The 17,890-nt window shown below is 44.3% G+C and overlaps 1 protein-coding gene and 1 pseudogene across 10 annotated transcripts in view; both read right to left on the reverse strand.

Moving 5' to 3' along the window:
- The window catches only part of Ppfibp1 (PPFIA binding protein 1), a 146,771-nt gene that overhangs the window by 98,548 nt on the left and 30,333 nt on the right, over positions 1 to 17,890 (reverse strand). For all 10 annotated transcript variants that reach the window (XM_027430084.2, XM_027430079.2, XM_027430081.2 and 7 more), the window contains one exon: positions 206 to 282. The gene's annotated coding sequence lies outside the window, so the exon portion shown is untranslated. The remainder of the gene's footprint in view (positions 1 to 205; positions 283 to 17,890) is intronic.
- On the reverse strand, positions 318 to 4,484 carry LOC118239254 (annotated as a pseudogene).

The following is a 17,890-nucleotide window of genomic DNA, read 5'->3' on the forward strand; positions in this document are numbered from 1 at the left end:
ATATGGCTACCAGGCCTGTGTTTTCCTGCTCGCTGACAGCCGTGGAGACATGTCGAAGCCTGTACATGCCCATTTTTGTCAGGCTGCTCTTAAGAGTTCAGAAGTCTATAAGGAGGGGGTGTGCTGTGAGCTCTTGGATGTGATGTGTAGACAGCTAACTACAGGTATAAGGAAGTCAGACTATGGGGTAAGCCAACTCACTCACCAAAAAATGGGTTCAACGCTGATTTTTCTCAGCTCTTCCGATCTTGCACGTCCTTAGCAAGCTGATCCATAGATGTTCTGTACCAAAAAGAAGTAAAAATCATGTTAAAACAAATTTCAAATCATAGCACAGCAGGAAAAAAAGGGCTTAGATGGTAAATTGTTGTGTAAACAAAGCACAGCAAACTAATATCACAGTAGTTATTAAAAACAAGGAAACTACATGAAGAAAACTGCCTTCCACCTTCTCCCCTGGCACACCCAGAAACTCCTCCTCTATCCTTGTGGCTCTTGGCTACTCTTTGCACCCTAGCTATGCACAGCCTCAAATAGCCCTTAAAGACGGGGTTTCTGCTAAAGCCATCACCATTAATTTTCACAGCCAAAGTGCTCAGTGCATTGTGGGTGCTCTATGAACAGCTGTAGGGTAAATATATGAATCATAGTTTTTTTTTTTCTTCTTACTGAGGCTTTTATTTTGTATGTAGGACAGCTGGGGTGGGGGTCTTGCCTGTGGCCACCCTACAGATTACACTGGGCTCCAGACACTAGCTTGGAAGTGAGGTACAAACAATGACTCAGCCAATCACATGATTACAAAGCTGGGGTTTCCAGCAGGGCTCCAGGTGGCCTAAGGAAGCGGTGGCATGGGAGGGACAAGCACTGGGCTGCCTTGAGCCTCGTTGATGACACCAGGGACAGGGTCTAAGCAGCAGGTGTTTCCAGGATCTCCACCCACTTTACTTGGCCAGGGGGTTCCTGAAGCATCTGCCAGCAAACTTGGCCTTGCTGCCCAGCTCTTCCTCGATTCTAAGGATCTGATGGTACTTGGCCAGATGCTCAGAACAGCAAGGGGCACCAGTCTTGATCTGCCCAGTGCAGAGCCCTACCACCAGGTCGGCAATGAAAGTGTCCTCCGTCTCCCCGGAGCGATGGGACACCATGATACTCCAGCCATTGGACTGAGCCAGCTTACACGCCTGCAGAGACTAGGTCACAGAGCCAATCTGGTTGACTTTGAGCAGGAGGCAGTTGCAGGACTTCTCACTGACAGCCTTGGCAATCCTCTTAGGGTTGGTTACTGTGAGATCATCCCCAACCACCTGGATGTCTGCACTAGCTGTGAAATTCTTCCAGGCCTCCCAGTCATCCTGGTCAAAGGGGTCCTCGATGAACACCACTGGATACTCCTGGATGAAGGACTTATACAGATCAGCCAGCTGGTCAGGCGTGATTACCTGCTGGGGTCATCAGGAGACTTGAAGCCCAGGTCATACTTGCCAGACCTGAAGAACTCAGAGGCAGCCACATCCATCCCGATGACAACCTGGTCCGTGTAGCCGGCCTTCCCGATTGCATTCTTCAGCAGCTCCAGAGCTTTGTTCTCCAGGATGTTGGGTATAAACCCGCCCTCATCACCCACATTGGTGGCATCCTTCCCGTATTTCTCCTTGATGACATTCTTTAGGTTGTGGTAAACCTCTGCCCCAATGCGCATGGCTTCCCGGAAGGTGGATGCCCCCAAGGGAAGGATCCTGCATGGCCAGCTTGCTGCCAGCGTGGGAACCACCATTGATCACATTGAAAGCAGGGACAGGCAGAATAACTTCAGGGTTGCCAGCCAAGTCAGCAATGTGACAGTACAGGGGTACCCCCTTTTCTGCGGCACCAGCTTTGCAGACTGCCAGGGAAACTCCCAGGATGCATTTGCACCGAATTTAGATTTATTCTCAGTGCCGTCCATCTCAATCATGAGATCTTCTCTTGCTCCACAACGTTCAGTTTCTTGCTAACCAGAGCAGGTCTGATAGTTTTATTGATTCACTCAACAGCCTTTGAGACAACCTTCCCCATGTAGCAAGTCTTCTCATTGTCGCAGAGTTCTAGGGCCTCGTAGATGCCAGTGGAGGCACCGCTGGGCACAGCCGCTCAGAAGAGACCTTTTAAGGTGTAGAGATCAACTTCAACAGTGGGGTTCCCACGTGAAACAAAGATCTCTCGGGCAAGGATCTTGAGAATAGATATTTTCTGGCACTCGGGTGGGCGAGCAGGGAAAGAACAGAAGTACCTATACACACCCTGGAGAGCATTTAGCCTATGAATCATAGTTTTACAGTACATTTGCTAGTCTGTATCTGACCAGCTATTGGTTCTAGGACCTCCTGCTAGATAGCAGAATCTCAAGATGCTCAAGTCCCTTATATCAAAGGTCCCAGAATTTGTGTATGACCCAAGCTCACCATTCTGTATACATTAAAAAAAAAAAAATTAAAGGCCAACAATGTAACAAATCTGAATGTTTCTGGAAGTTCATGCAGGCTGTGTGACCTTACTTCAGCCTTAACAATGAACACACAACACAGCTCATTCTCTGTGCCAAGCGTGCCCTCACACGATGGAGTGCCTGTAAGCATGGATTCAGACACCTCAACTCAGATTGTGAACTTTCTTTTTTAAATAAAATCAATCTTTTCTAATTAAATCACACATACACAACACACATACACACACACACACACACACACACACACACACACACACACAAAGAGCTGGTTTAAGGAAATCACTCAAGCACATACCCACCACCAAACTATGCATCTCAGTGAAACTTCTACAGAGTTAGAGCGGCCATTCCAAAGCCACAGAGTTTAGGGTTTTATACTTCCACTATTAATTACATGCTTATTTACTTAATAAAAATTAAGAATGAATTTTAGGTCTAGAAAGCTGTTTGCAACACAAGCACCTTGGTGGAATTCGCTTATACATCTCCCTCTATGTGTGTATTGACGTAGTTCAACAGTCTTTCACATTAGAAAGTTTCCTTTAAAAGAGTCAAGTTTAAAGAGACTATTGTATGTTATGAACTGAGGGGTTTTTACCGTACATACAAAGCTTTCTGTTCTTGTAGAAACATAATGGCTCGATTATGAAAACAAAGACTTTTAATGTCTTCTTGCCACTATCCCTCAGCACAGAAGTAGCAAATTAGTATCTTGTATTGTGCTGGAATTTTGTTTTAAATTTGTTTGAATTGCTTGCTTTTCATTTTTTTTTTAATTGTTAAAAATTTTTTGACAGGAATAGAACACGATTTTCAAGTTTTCCTTAAATTGCCCTAAACACATTCCCTTGTTTTATTTGGTACATTGATGCAAAGTAGCCTTCACAGCATTGAAGATGATAAAGTCAAAGTAGTCCTGAGAGTCAGAAGCAGGAGGGTCACAGGTTCGACACCAGCCTGCCCTGCTTCATAAGTTTCAAGCATCCTAGGCTGTGTGAGATCCTATCTGAAAATAAAATACCAATCAACTGGAAATGTTAGGATGTTCAATGCCCTGCAATGTCAAACATTCAGCCATCCAGTTTTAATCGTTAACATACACAAAGAACCTCTTTGAAATGAGGTTTTTGATTCCTCAACAACAGATGCTTGACTTGTATACCTACTTTATGTGCCCGTGTGCCAGGCCACATAAAACTTTCTCAGGTGGAAATGGATAACCGGTGGGAAGTTTAAGAAGCCCTGACTTAGGGAAGTAATGGCCAGGAGGGAAATTCATACAGGCTGGAGACAGACGTCACTGCCCCAAACACTCTCTACCCGACACTGATGAATCTACCTGACTGGGTCCTATAGAAATGGAACCAGAGTATGTAGGTGTTGAGGTAAAAAGAACCAAGTAGATGGCCACAAGTGAAGGCTTCCTTTCCAAGAAGGGCAGTGTGGACAACACGTGACAGCATATAAGTCTTAAGACTCCAATACTCTTACCTCTTTTAAATACTTCATACATAAGGGAAAAAACACTCCCATTAGTGTGTATGGGGACAACACACCCCCACCAAGTCAGGTGCTGACACAGTAACATCAGGGCCCAAATCCAGCAGGGAAGCCAAGATCAGCTCCAGCTGAATGTCTTTATTTACTTAATCTTTTCCTCGACTCCCCCTCTTTATAAGCACTCCAAAGAACGGGTATTTAACCCTGAAACAGAACTTCACTGGCCAGGACATTTTAGGAGTGAATGGAGGTGAAGATCGGCTTTAAGGGATTCTCACACCCATGAAGTCACATCAGGGAAGCATCTCTCCATTGTGCTTTTCCTAATGTTGGCTTCACAGACACAAGACATACTTCAGCAACTGGTGGTAGTCATGGAGACAAGCCTGACGTTCAGATCAAGCTGCACTCCAAAGTCAGAGTTCAGCTGAGAACCATTCTCTCTCTAAATATGTATACTTTATTTTAGTGTGTGTGTGTGTGTGTGTGTGTGTGTGTGTGTGTGTGTGTGAGTGTGTGGTGTGTGTGTGTGTGTGTGTGTGTGAGTGTGTGTGTGTGTGTGTGTGTGTGATGTGTGTGTGAGTGTGTGTGTGTGTGTGTGTGTGTGTGTGTGTGTGTGTGTGTGTGTGTGTGTGAATGTGTGTGGTGTGTATGATGTGTAAGTGTGAGTGTGGCGTGTGTGTGTGTGTGTGTGTGTGTGTGTGTGTGTGTGTGGTGTGTGTGATATGTGTATGGTGTGTGTGTTTATGTGGTGTGTGTGTGATATGTGTATGGTGTGTGTGTTTATGTGGTGTGTGTGTGATGTGTGTATGGTGTGTGTACGTGAGTGTGAATGTTTATGTGGTGTGTGTGTACGAGTATGTGTGTATGGTGTGTGTATGAGTGTGTGTGTGGTGTGTGTGTGTGTGTGATGTGTGTATGGTGTGTGTGTGGTGTGTGTATGTGAGTGTGTTTGTGTGTGTGTGTGTGTGTGTGTGTGTGTGTGTGTATGTGTGTGTACTGCCCAATTGGGTACCTAAGGAGTCCTCTGCAACAGTAGCAGTCTTCCCCAAGGCGACTTCTCTGCAACTCCAATAAACCGCTTTCAGAGTGACCTTCTAGAAATCCCAGCTGGTAGGTGCTTCTGAGAATAGAGGCAGGACCCAGTAGATGTATGACAGTGGGCAGAACAATGTTAACTTCCCTTTTTAACCCTGAAACAGAACTTCGCTGGCCAGGACATTTTAGGCGTGAATGGAGATAGAGATGGGCTTTAAGGGATTCTCACACTCATGTTCTCAGCGCCCACTTTGAAACATCTAAAATGTAAACGGGGCCACAAGACTGTTAAGCACTGCCTGAACCTGCTCCAGAGGAATTCCCTCTGCATTAATGCAGAGCAGTGAGTATCCAATGTGGCCCTCAGCACAAAGCTCCGATTGATAATCTGACTGAATACATAAAAACATTGATAAACACTAACCATTAGGTTTTTGAGTTTTCATCATAGGCTCTGTTTCCCTGAGTCAAAGATGGTCTTTGTTAGGTAGTCTTAATGGAATGTGATGGACTTTAGTCACTTCCTCAGAAACAGACCTAGACTATAAATACAAACTCAGCAACAGTCAGCCACTCACAGAAAGGCTCACTGGCAACTTTAATTTAAAAACAAGAGCTTGTTATTAAACTGAAAAATAAGAAGTAAGAGATCCAAACCCATATAAACAACATGCCTAAAAGAAAAACCCTCAGTGCACCAACAGGCACAATCACAAACAGCTTCTTGTTTGCCTCACCAGCCCTTTCTACATGGAGATGACAGAAGAAAACAGTCTGCATTTGTGCTTCTCGAATAAAACAAGCCCCGATCCCTTCCACAGCCTCAGGTTCAAATCCTAAGAAAAAGCTCCAAGCCCGTAAATAAGTGATGTCTGTGTCACCCTCAAAAGAACACACTCATGACTGTTGTGGAGACAGCCACATGCTAGGTGACAGCTAGGAGGTGAAGCTCCAGGTGTGGGTGGACTCACACATGGCTAAAGTGGCCAGGGCAAGGGTCTGCACATAACCAAACATGGCTTGCCACTTATTTTGGTAAATAAAATTTTGCTTGGAATACAATTATGCCCATGTGTCTACATACTGTCCATACCTGCAAGATGAAATGCCAGAAGTGAATAAAACCAACAGAGAGTATAAGACCGACAGAATATATGCCGTGTAGTATCTGGTCCTTTAAGAAAAAGTTTGCCCTCCTCGAATAAGAAACACAGATCCTAGTTCGGTGACACTAACCAGTATCTACTGAACCTGTTTACTAACCTTTGACTGCTTTATTGACATCATTTATGATACATTAATTAACAATGTTTACTGAGGAAATGGATACCAGATACTGAGAGCTTTTATCTTTAGTAAATAAACAAAAAACTAGTCAGTTTAATTCAGACAAAAACTTCCTGTGGGAAATAAACTAGACAAAGAACTAAGGCAAGGGAATTAAGTAACCTGCCCAAGATTGAGTTGTGAATGACTCATGATCAGAACCCAGGTAGCCGAGCTGCACAGCTCATACTTTTAATCTCTTTTCTATAATGACATTAATCTAATGTTAGACAAGCCATATAAAATACAATCAAATCTCAAAAGGCTTGTTAGTTCTGTATTATATCAATACAATTAAGTGTCCCTCTTAATTGGACAAGGTATCTAAAATAATATAAATGGGACTTCCCTGCAGGCTTAAGTCCTTTCTGATGCTATAGTTGGACCTAATCTTAGGGGATTAGGAACATAAAAGTGACCATATTCTTTACTGCGTAAGTAGTCAAGAATCAAGTTAAATGACCAACATCAGTCGTAGCAATGCAAGCTCTCTCTCCAGAGAGCCTAGATATTTTCCAGATTTGTACCTAACTGGTCTCATCATTTCCACAAGGCCTCCACCTGGGAGAGGTGGAGCACACACTGACAGACACCACCAAAACCGTTCCTCCGGCCTAGCAGGAAGGGCTCTATGCTGCCAAAGCCACCCATCCGTGCACAGGAAAAGTCCCCTTGCTGAATCATCTCCACACTTCCTGCCTTCTCTGGGATTTCTGGAGGAAATGTGTCACCTCCATGTGACCTAGTGCCCTTCTGTACTGAAAAGAGGTTGATAAGGCTCCAAATAGCGGGAGGAAATTTGAGAAGCTCCTCAGTCCCCCATCCCCCCACTTCCCCCAACTATGCAGGCAGAGTAGCCCCAACTCTCATCCCTATGCAGGCAGTCTCCTGAACAGGCTAGCTTCCAGCTGGTTCTAAGTGAAGCAGAATGAAGCCAAAGTTGTAGAGTTTGAATCCCGTTCCAGCTTTTGCGCCCCACCTCTTGTTTCTGGTCTTTGACAATACCTCGGATGCCCTGCTTTCCCTTTAGCCTGTCACATCTGTCACTCTGCAGCCTCTACTGGGTACCATTTTCTCACCTCACACCAAGTGCACAACGACTGCCTTCAATCCTGTGCAGGGTGACAAGTGTTTCTTTCCCTGAAGACCTCACAGCCTGGCACAGGAAGTGGGCAACAGGGACTAAATCAAAGCTACGCATGAGAGGTTCAAGGTTTCACAGGCTACGGAGAGGGAGGTACCTGGACTGAACCTTAGCGAAAAGCGGGGGGACAGGGGCTGAATGGCTGTTTCTACCCTTTACACGGGGTAAAGGTTCATTGTTATAGACTCCAGGGCAAGACAGCCTTGAGTCCAAAACCCTGGAAAACCGTGGCTGTAACAGTCTGTGTAGGAATTCAGATCAAGCATGCTAGGCTGGAGTCTAACCCACTCAAACCATTACTGGGAGTGGGTTCTTGAGTCTTGTATAACTCAAAGCACCTTGCATCTGCTCTTGGTGCAACGGCATTAACTCTCTCTTCCATCCATTCTCTGGGGGATTTAATTCCTACACTGACTCCACACTCTAAATATTCCCATAGTCTATCCACATGCAATACCAAGTTGAACTGTGAAGCAAATTTCAGCCCCAGACTGGGCCTGTGTGGCTAGTAACATGTGGGCCCCTCCCAAGCAACAATATAATATCTCTGAATTCCAACATAGCTTTGCTTCCTCCCATTCTAGTAATTTCTTAGACAGACTTAAAAACTGTTTCTCATGGGATAGTCAGAAAACCAATAACCAAAGCTGGCAATGAAACTGAAGATCAACTTGAGTAGTACAAGAAAGTATGATCCTTGGCTTCCAAAACACAAAAACAAACAAACAAACAAACAAAAAAAAAAAAAAACACTAGAACTGGAGAGATGGTCCAACAGTTAAGAGCTCTGGCTGCTCTTCCAGAGGACCTGGGTTCCATCCTCAGAGCCCACATGAAGCTTGTAACTCTCTGTAAGTCTGGTCCCAGGGGATCTGACACCCTCTTCCAGCCCCAAAGAACAATGCACACAGGGGATGCACAGACACATGTGAGCAAAACAGCTATATAGGTAAAATACATACATTTAAAAACCACAACACTGAAGAGAGGAGGAAATCAGATATTTGGGTGCTATAGTACATGTTTGAGGCTGAAGCTAGATAAAGAGCCTGGATTCTTCCCTCCAGCTTAAAGGGCTCAGCGTATATTGTACTATATGTCACCATAGTACAATCACTGAGCTTCAAAACCAGGGGGATAAAGCTGGGTATGGAGGCTCACACTGTTAATCCTAGCCCGAGGAAGGGGAACACAGGCAGATCACTGTGAGTTCCAGGCCAATCTGGTCTGCATAGCAAGTTCCAGGGCAGCCAGGGATACACAGAGAAACCCTGCCTCAAATAAATAAGCAAGCAAATAAATAAAAAAAATCCAGGAGAAAAAATAACCTGACAACAATGCCTGAGATCCTCAGTCAGCCCACCCTCCATGCTGAAATAACAGCCCCCATAGTCCCTAAGGTTTCCCAAAGATTCCCAAGTGTTTACATTTGTCCTGAGTACATCAAAAAGAGCCCACATGTTTTTAAATCATCACACTGCTTCATTAAACATATTTGGGGTGCTTAGTAATGACTTGTTTTCTTTGCCAGTACTGGAAATCACACACACACACACACACACACACACACACACACACACACACACACACACACTCAGAGAGAGAGAGAGAGAGAGAGATTGATTCTAATTCAAAACTCCTAAGCCACTTGGGAATGTAAGCACTGTTACTCTCTGAGGGTTCGGTCTGAACAAACTGGAATGATTAAAATCTACCATAAAGTTCTACATAGATAAGCACGTACATGGTAGTATGCTACGAGGCATACCTCGCATGCACGCACACACACACACACACACACACACACACACACACACACCGGGGAGGGGGTGTTAACATGGGTTAGGTTCTGAGTGTGTCGATTTCTGTGGCAAATACATAGACTCTGGAACAGACTTCACATCGAAAAGCACTGAGACAATGTGAAACATACGGACAACTGCACAGTTCCCTAACAGTGCATTAACACCGCTATGAGAAACGTGAGGCTGTTTTGTGACTGTCCACTTCAATTAATGTTGGTGAGACATGGCCCCCTGTCAGCTCACTGAAGGTGAGGTGGCGAAGTACGAACATATGGCTGACAGCCACCACATGCCCAGAAAAAGTATTCTACAGTACTTCCTACTGAAACAACAAAGAGACACTCCGTCATCCCAAGACACCGCCACCTGCACCTGACATTCTGCTCTTCCACCATTAATCAAACCACTAATTAGCATGCATCTGCAAGCATGACTCACAAAACATGAAACACACAGGTCCCTAGGCACTGTGAAATTCACATAGCTGAATGGAGTAAAGTCAGTAACCTCAGTTCAAGCTCTGCTATGTAACACTCACCATATCAGGAGAACTCCACAACCCAGCAAACAGTCCAGGCTCCTCCCTTAAATCCTGCTTCCATGAAAGATGGAAACACACAATAGCATGCAAATTTTGCAAACCTCGAGAGACACATCATAGTTCTAAGGAGGATATAGGCTAAGACATTTCCTACCCAAGTGCCCCAATCACTAATTAAGGAAATAACAAAACACAGGGGATGAGGGGCAAGCCACCTCTAACCTGAAAGCCTTTACCATCAAAAAAGGCTAGCCCACTTTTTAAAATTGTACCAATTAAGGCCAACACCAAAGCTTTTCTCACCTTCTCCATCTCTTTCAGAAAATTTTAGTGTCTCTCTCTCTTTCTCTCTCTCTCTCTCTCTCTCTCTCTCTCTCTCTCTCTCTCTCTCTCTCCCTCTCTTCCCTCCCTCCCTCCCTCATTATTTTAGCACAGGACAAATTGTTAAAAGCTTGTACCATAGGGTAAACTGAAAACTGACAAAGGCCACCAAAAGTAGTCTTGACTCCATTTCCACATCAAGCTTAAAGCTGGGCAAATGATGAAGATAGGTGCATATATTTTCCACAATGGTGTTATTTATATGAAAAGATGGGAAGAACTTATAAGTCAAACCTATCCATTAATTTTGGTTTTGTTTTTCTTTTGTAACAAAAGGTCTCATGTAGGCTAGGCCAGCCTCAGATTCACTGTGTATTGGCAGCTGGTCTTGAACTCTTGATCTTTCCTCTTCAGCCTCCCAAGTGCTGGGTTCTGGGTGGTCTACCTCTTAGGACATTAGGTAAGACAGGTCCAGGGGAATTATCAACAGTTTGGGACATGGAAGGTGGATTAGATGATAAGCACCTCTTCTCTTCACACAAACAAAGGAAGAGTCTCAGTTCCAGGTGTCAGTCCATCATGTCAGGGAAGGAGTGCAGGTCATTTCATAAGTGACCAGGAAGGAGCCCTCAGGGCAAGACACAGTTCAAGGGTCACACTCCTTGTGATCTATTTCCTCCAACTAGGCCTTACCTTCTACTTTCCACAGAGCAGGCACCACCACCACCACCCCACCCCCGGTCTTTAGCCGGTTAATCGTGCCCAGGTTCGGAAGCAGATGAGACACTTCTGTTGTAATTCCACCAAACTGACCCCACACAACAGACATGTAACTTAAAGAAACCAGGAACAGAGAAGCACAGGTGACCATAAGAAACCGACTGCACAAAATTGTGACTGCAACACATCATGCACACATACATGAGTAGTAAGAAGAAAACAAAATAAATCATCTCAGTGGTGAACAACTTCAACTATAAGTACATGAATAACCTGAACTTTTAAAGATTATTACATTATCATGTGAAAATGGCCTCGGGAGAAGGCTCAACACTTGTCATGAGGGTCAGAGTCTGGACCTCAAGACCCATAGAAAATGCCAGGCAAAAGTGGTGGCTGCTTGTAATTCTAGCCCTGAAAAGTAGAAGACAGGGGACGCCCAGAGCAAGCTGTCTAGGATGACTAGCCATATTGGTAACCTCTGGGTTTGATTGAGAGGTCCTGCCTCAGAGAATAAAGTGGAAGAGTAATGGAGAATGATCCCCGAAATCAACTTCAAGCCCCAATGCATGCACACAAATGTGCGCACACAGAGAGAGAGATACAATGTGCACTCACACACACATGCAAACATGCACACACATATGTATGTGTATCCATACATATATGCAAGTATACATAACACGCCTGCAAACATGCACACATGCATAAAAATGGAAGATAAACAGGTGGAAATAGAATTCTAAAAACAAGAAATCACACAGTCATTAGTTATTCTAACTAAAACTTTTATCAACTGACAGAAAAAGCAAAGCCAAAAATATTAAAAGCTGAAGACATTAATTTTTTGTGCTGTTATTGAATCTAATTTCTGTCCGACATGACACTTGTGAACGGAAGCCAGCTCCACTATAGGATAATGTACCTTCCACGGTCTGCAGACGGCTGCCCCGGGATACAATTATGGAGCTGATATTTAGTAAATAAGAAGCATTCATGTTGGGGACAAGGATGTGTTTTCTTTGACCAAGTGCATGTCATTTGCCAAGTATGACATTCAGAAGAAGGAAAAGCTTCATGAATTCTAATCTGCTGAGTTGGAAGGAAAGAAAAAAATGCAATGGTCTTATGCTTTAATTATCAGTAACATGAATTTTCAGTTAAAATTTGCATTCAGTACCTACCACTTCATTCTACCTTCTACTGGGTATAAAATTTTAAAAGCACAGAATCTTTCTAAGGAAGAGACTTAGAAGAGAGGTTTATAGATATTCTGCAAAATAAACTAACACAATATGATGACAGATGTCACAGGAGATGCACAGATGAAAAGCTGAGAGAGCCAGAATGGGACAGCGGCTCACAACTAACGGTGGTAAATGGGACTACAGAAGGGAGGGTGGGCAAGATGGACATGCAAATAATGTGGAATTTCCCGTAGCTAAGAGAGGGTTGCAAGAAACAAAAGGAAAATCAGCCAAGAAGTACAGGGTCAAAGTAGAGTGTTCAGCAATAGCTATGGTTGGAGGGAGCTGGAACTTAGAGTGTCTGGAGGGACAGTGAGAGAAGAATCTAGAAAGATACTTGACAACAGTGGCAAGCAAGGCAGTATGCTTTGCTAACTCACAGCTCCTAGGGTTTTCTGAGCCAAGAGGTAGCCTGGTCAGAGCTGAGCTTTTCACAAAGTAACATGGACACATGGAAAAGTAGAGGAAGACAAGGGGAAGCCACCTATGTGCCAATTCCTACGTGAAAGCCTTCAAAGGAAGATATGGATAGCAGCTAAGTTTGAGAAGGAAAGATGTCACTCTGAAATAGTGGAAGAGCATTTGAGGAGTTAGATGGGTGAGAGAGATAACGTGAGCCCCATTCCAAGAGGCGGAGCTGGGCCAGGGACAACAGCAAAAATACAATGAATGGTGACAAAAAAAAAAATCTTTGAGGTAAAGTATTTGGGATACAGCAATGTGAACAAATAAAAACAGGTGGTAAAGTTATGTTCAAGGATGAAAATCCAAGTAGTACAACCTCAGAACCTCAAGAACGAGTGTGAAGATAACAGCTTGCCTTAGAGTAAGGATTAAGGGAGTGAGGAGATCCTGGGCTGTAAAGGGAGTAAGAAAAAGGAAGGGTATGGGGTGAAGAGAGGGAGACAGACAGGATAAGTGCAAAGAATGCTATAGGTGTCCATGGAAACTCACAATGAAACATACTGGTTTCTACAAAAGAAGTAAAGGCAATAGGTGGGTATGGTGGTAAATGCCTGTAATCATAACACTTTAAAGTCAAGAGACCTCGGCTACACAGGCATTCAAAGCCTATCTGGCTACATGACACCCTGACTTAATCAATCACCCATCCAGTGCAAACCCTATGAACTCAGTTAGCCTTGACAGAGAAAAGATGTGGTCCTGAGGGCACAGTTAAGCAGCTGGGGCTGGGAAGGGTGATGGAATGACTCCCATTCCAACAAGCTGAGTTGGGTCACCAGGACCAATAGCAAAAGTACAAAGAGTGAGCATCGAGAAAGTTAAGGAATAAAGGGGACAGTTTAAGGGGTCTTCTGCAGAGAAAAGAAAAAGTCACGGGCAAAGGATTAAACCCCTGGAGCAGGAAAGAAAACACCTTGAATGTTTTGGGAGACAAATGAGAAAAGCACACTCAAGTGGCAAAGAACAATGAAGTTCAGGCATTAAGGTGACTATCACCTGTCTGTTTGGTGGCCTACACACTATGATTTCAACAGGATCAGATTTCAAGCAGAAAAACAGATATTTGGGGTTTGTGGAACAAACAGAAGAGGGAGCAACACTGGGCCCAAGTTCCCATGGGGCAAAGGTCACCTTACCCTCCCTGGCTTAGACAGGCCACACTTACACTATAATCCCTGCTTCTCATCTCAACACCTCCTGCTGACATCTGAATCTGTGACCCCTGACCTGCATCTTTTCAATAAATAAAGGAGATGGCATCATCCCTACAGAGTAAGGGGACTGTAGAAGAGACTTGAAAATTATGAGGAAGAAATCAGAGCAACTTCAAGAAAGTGGGTAGGAAATCAACAGATGAAAAAAATCAAAAGATTGCTGTCTGTCCCTCTGCCAAAGAGGTAACAATGATTTGTCACTTGCCCTAGAAGCAGAGGCCATAGGGTAGTCATGACATTAAAACAAGACCAAACGGTCTAGGACCTAATCAGGACCTTGGTGAGGACATTACCCACACCTAGCGAGGATGTTGACAGGGCTGGTGGCCAGAGAGAAGGAAGAGGAGACTCCAAGAGAGCCACCATAAGAAGGAAGGAATGGGGACCTCGAAAGCAGGGCGAGTCCCTCAGGAGGTGTTCAGGCAGCAACTTGGAAATGGTTTCTGTGCAAAGCTGCTGGATGAAGGAAGGACACGTCAAAGGCTATGGGGAAGATGAAATGGAGGCCCTTGAAGGAATGAACAAAAGGGAAAAGTTGACCATGCAAATTCACCTTCCATTTACTCTCATTGCCTTCGTATTCCAATTTCTAGAAACCAAGTACATTAGATTTTTTTTCTTCTTATTTTAAAAAGGTGAAAACAATATGAGACTTGGTAAATTGTGCTGCAATAAATTCACACAATTGTACTTGTGGAATGAACCAAATGGGTGTGTTCTGTTCCGCTTTGATGCCAGGGATCAAGCTCCTGGTCTTGCCACACCTACCAACCCCCAGGGCCAATACTTAGGAAGACTGATTTTTGCTTATATTTTTACTTTTTTATTTTATGTGCATTGATGTTTTGCTTGTACATATGTCTGTGTAGGGGTTGTCAAATCACATGGAGCATGATCACAGACATTTGTGAGCTGCCATGTGGGTGCTGGGAATTGAACATGGATCCTCTGGAAGAGCAGCGAGTGCTCTTAACCCCTGAGCCATTTCTCCAGCCCCAAGAAGACTGTTTTTAAACTATACTATTGATTTACTCTCAAATATTCACAAAACGTGTATTGATTCTTCTTATGTGCAGTATTCCATGTACACCATCTCCAGCTAAGGAGACCCAAGTTCCAAACTTGCCAATCTCTCAGCATCTCAGACATGCCACATGCATGTAGAATTAGAAGGAACCAGTGTTTACAACTGGCTCACCTAGGATCTGACCCTTTGACATCTACATATCCTGTAGGTCCACTCATGTCTTTAAAGCATATACCCCAAAACAATGAATTAAACATAGACGTCTCCACAGTTACACCAGCAGGCAGTCTGGCAGCCATGAGCTGCGACAAGAATGAATGTGACAGCACTGGGTGCTACGATGGCAGACCTTGAGGCCTAGCTTCCAGGATCTGCTATTTGCTTTAATAATGAGAATGGACTCAGAATCTGTTCTGTTATCTTCAAATGAAGCTTTTTTTAAAAATGAGGGCCTTTAGAGAAGGTTCAGTGGGTAAAGGTGCTTGACACCAAGCTCATGACCTGCATGCAATCCCAAGAACCACATGGAGGAAAGACAAAACCAAATCCCTCATGCTATCCTTTGCCCTCCACACATGTACTGTGATACACAGGTGTGTCATGTATACATACACACACATGCACAAACACACACTAAATTTCACTTTCCGGAAAGTGAAATAACCCAGACCCAGAAAGGCATGTTACATGTTCTAATTCAAGTATGGCTCTTACTTAGTGTTGTCTCTTCAGATTTGTGTGTTTAGTTTGAAGAAGTACCTGTTGAATCTAGGGAACTATAAAGGGACCACTGATGTGAAGGAGAAATATCGGTCTGAAAGTGGGAGGGGGAGAGCAGAGCACAGACAATATCAAAAGGAAGGGGGGAGTAGTGGAGGGGGATCAGGAGGGTAGGGCAGAGGAGGAGGCAGGTGGGAGGGAAGCAAACATTAAGGATGTTAGGAAAGCCATATGGAAACCTATTATTTTACACACACACACAACACACCTCACATAAGAGATTAATTGGAACTATCTATATACACAGCAGGTAATGTTATACCAGAATCCAAATAAAAGCCCCCAGGTATGAGAAGTGTCCCCTCCAGTTAGGCACAGACACCCCAATATGGGGTACTGCCATTGCTTCATGATGAACCAGGACACTTCCTCCCCGCTGGCTAGCTTTCATGGCTACATACAGTGCTATGCAGGCTGCAGTGTGTGTGTGTGTGTGTGTGTGTGTGTGTGTGTGTGGCCCAGCTACGAACCTTGTGAACTACAATAATGACCAGCATGGCAAGATATGCCCATGAGTGTAACAGTAGGATGGATATTATGGGATAACCAACTGCTTGCTTTCTGGTTGGATTTAAGGAGGAAATGCATCCCTAGTAATGTAAAGCTGGCTAAAAATCTATGGTTGGGGATCTCTCTAGGCCCTAGAGGTAAATATGCTATTATTATTTTGCTAAGTAGACGTAATATTAAACCACTTCCAAAGCTGGATCTCTATATCCATACATCAGTACTGCTCTCGGGCCTCATCAGGGAAGTGTCTTTGTACAGTGAATGATGCTTAACATAGAAATTCACAACAGATCCAAGTACAGAGAACACATTATGGAACAACCAACCACAAATGGGACATCTATATCATACCTCCTACCCCTAAGACTCAGGAACCATTTTGAAAGAGGGTGAAGAGAGATTTATTTTGTTTGTTTTGTTTTGTCTTTGAAATAAGAGTTTCTCTATGTAGCCCTGGCTTTGTAGACCAGGCTGGCCTGGAACCTGGAGATTTGCCTGCCTCCACCTCCCAAGTGGCGCCAGGAAGGAAGATTTTGAGAGCCAGAGATCAGGGAAGACAGAAAAACAGCGTCTTCTGGACACGACAAAACTGCTGCTTCTCACCAACTCACAGCAACTGTGGCTGCCACACAAGATCAAGTCAGTCCCCACCCCATCATGGAAATGGGAAAGGCTTCTGAATCCTGATCCTGACCTAGAAGCTGCTGACAATTGGTGGTTTCTGGGGAGAGGCAGAGTCAGTTTCTCTGACAGTGTGGCCTCTGGTGTATTGTTCACACTCCAGTGGTTGGCCTCACTCCTGGGTATATGGGCATCACATACTGAATTCAAAGATCAAAACATGAGGGGCAGGGGAGACCAGAGAGGTGGCTTAGCAACTGAGAGAGCACACTGCTCTTCCAGAGGACCTGACTTTGATTCCCAGTACCCCCATCAGGCGGCTCACAACCACCCGTAACTCGGGCTGGGGGACCCAATGCCTCTAGCCTTAAGAGGTACCCACACACATGTAGCATGCATGCACAAAGACAGACACATACACATGATTTAAAGTAACATAATACTTTAAAGGGGGGGGCAAGGTTAGGAGGCAAAGCTGGGGAGTGATCCGGAGTACTTATGAGGAGGAGGAAGGAGTTAATATGATAAACTGCATTATACACATGTGTGAAATTCTCTAAGAATTAATAAACATATGTACTTTGTAATTTTTTAATTCCCTGAGCGACTTTTTTACTCCCAGAAAGCAGACCAAAGATAAGTGTAATGCAAAACATCAGGGAAACCCCAGATAGTTTGAAGGCCGTGAGGCAGGAGCGTTAAGCCCTAATGGGACATCTCTGTCGCCACTCAAGGCTGAGGGGACACCACAGCAGAGAGGGGAAGGGTGGAAGAGCAGGAAGGTGGAAGGCATGCAAGGGTGCTGATATGCAAGGCTGCTGCACTCATGAACTCACAGCTGTGGTCACCGCACAAGATCAAGACAACAAGAGCAGCCAGTTCCATCAGACAGCGCTAACCCCGGTCCACAGGCTTAAAAAAAAAAAAAAAGATACGGAATGAAGGTGAGAGGAGGATGGGGAGGAGTGGAAACAGGCAATGGGGTGAAGTCAATAAAGAATAAATAAAACCTACTTAAAAATAAAAATAAATAAATAAAATTTCAAGGCAGGCAGAATGTCCAACTCCACTGCTAGGAAAAATTACCTCAAGCTCTGTTTTCTCGAGGAACCCCCTTTGCCATTCCTAGAGAAGCGTGGACTC

Source organism: Cricetulus griseus, chromosome 8 (assembly GCF_003668045.3).
Source record: "Cricetulus griseus strain 17A/GY chromosome 8, alternate assembly CriGri-PICRH-1.0, whole genome shotgun sequence".
Lineage (NCBI taxonomy): Eukaryota > Metazoa > Chordata > Mammalia > Rodentia > Cricetidae > Cricetulus > Cricetulus griseus.